Genomic DNA, 1,997 nt, shown 5'->3' on the forward strand with positions numbered 1-1,997 from the left:
GGGGTGCCGTCTATCCAACCCCCCTTCAAGCCGGCCACCGATCATCCAACAATTTTGACCTATCTACCAACCATTGGATAATGCCTATAGTTAAACTCGATCCAATTGAGTTCACTAGTTACTCAATCAAATTGAGTTGTACTTACCCATGCGTTGATAGGCGAGACCAAAATTGTCCCTCCGTACCCTACCAAGATAGTATGTGTTGCTCTGCTTTGGCAGATTCAACAACAACATGCGATCGAGGTAGTGGTAGGTATCACGACATGGTAGGCATTACGAGTTGACGCGATTTAGATCTAATCTAAACGATGATGTGTATCATATACTCGATAGATCTAATCTAATTGAAGGGTGCATCATGTGCACGACTTAGATCCAATCTAATCGTTATGCACTAATTAATTACTTAATTAACTAGCATGCATCACATACACACAAAAGAAATTAATTAAATAATTTTGTGATTATGTCATGGCCCTACTACGATATTCTCAAGCCAATGAGAAGATCGGATGGTCAACCTAAGGTCAACAACTTCTCAAGCTCCTTTCTTTGACCACCTCGTGTTGCTCGCGCCCTCCTCGTAACTCCGTCTCGAGTGGACCTTCCACTGCCTCAAAATTTACATTACATTTTGAAACTCGAGTTACATTCAAGTCTAAATCTAATTTACAACAAGAATAAAAAAGAAAGGCACGACGCACAGGTCGCGGAAAAAAAAAATACAACACGCACATCACATCACGGCACGCAGGCCGTATTATGAATTACAACACGAATTATCCAATCGAATTGGGTCTTTGGGCCATGACTATCATAAAAATAATATATAATTCAAAATTATATATTTCTATAATTTTCTATAATTTTTCTATAATTTTTACAATTTTTACGAGTATAAATACCCGGCAGTTCCGTTTAGCGGTTTTCGGGCGCAATCGCGGAACGAATCCCCTTGCGGGGCCAGGGGCAGCGCCCCTACCCGCGATCTAACCATCGCGAGGGTTCCATTGCGATCTAACAGCACCTTAGCCCATTGTCCCAAAAATTTTTGGGCCGAAACTTGGCCGTTTTGGAAAATTCTTCTCGGTAGTCGAAGCCTACAAGTATCGAAACACTTGTGCTTCGCTTCTACGAGAAAAATACCCATAAAAACTATAAAAAATATAAATTTACAGAATATTACAGAACTGAAAAGTTTTCATAAAACACAAAATAAACTCGTATTCGTCTTTGCACGTGGCTCTGATACCACTGAAGGGTTTTTCGGGCCGTGAAAACCGCATTTTCGCGTCGCAGAAACCCCGAAAGCCCCAAAGTCAACGGATCCGTGCAAAAAAAAATTTCAAAAACTACGAATACGAGTTTCTACCGAGATCTACTCCTAGATCTACATGAAAAAGGGTTATACCTTTGAAGCGAAGCCCTTCGTGTTCCCGCTCATCCAAACGGTGCTGGATCTCAAGAGTATCAAAATAGATATTCCTCTAGAAGTATCCACATGAACTAATTAGGTGGAGAAAGACCTAAACGAAGGTGTGCTAGCACCTTGATAGGTCACGGCAAGAGAGGAGAAGAGGGAGAGGGAGAGCTTGAGAGGAAGAAGATGGATTGAATGAAAAATTCATTTCATTCATTCTCTTGTGTGGTCGGCCACATGAGTAACTCCCACTCATTTAATGTGGCCGGCCACATTAATGGGAAAGGAGGCTTGTAACCTCCATGATGTGGCACACCATGATGATGTGGAGCATCATCATTGGTCCACATCTTGCCATCTCACTAATGATGTGGTAATTAGTCAAGTCAAACTTGACTCTTCCTCTTCCTCTCAAGTCAAGTCAAACTTGACCAAATCTCTTCCATGGTTGATCTAATCTAACCATTTGATTCAAGCCAACTTAATATAATGAATCTAATTCATTAAATTAAGTTGATTTAATGAGTCATAATCTAAATTAGACTCATTGAATACATGAATCAACTTGAGTCCA

The sequence above is a fragment of the Zingiber officinale genome, chromosome 10B (assembly GCF_018446385.1).
Source record: "Zingiber officinale cultivar Zhangliang chromosome 10B, Zo_v1.1, whole genome shotgun sequence".
Taxonomy (NCBI): Eukaryota; Viridiplantae; Streptophyta; class Magnoliopsida; order Zingiberales; family Zingiberaceae; genus Zingiber; species Zingiber officinale.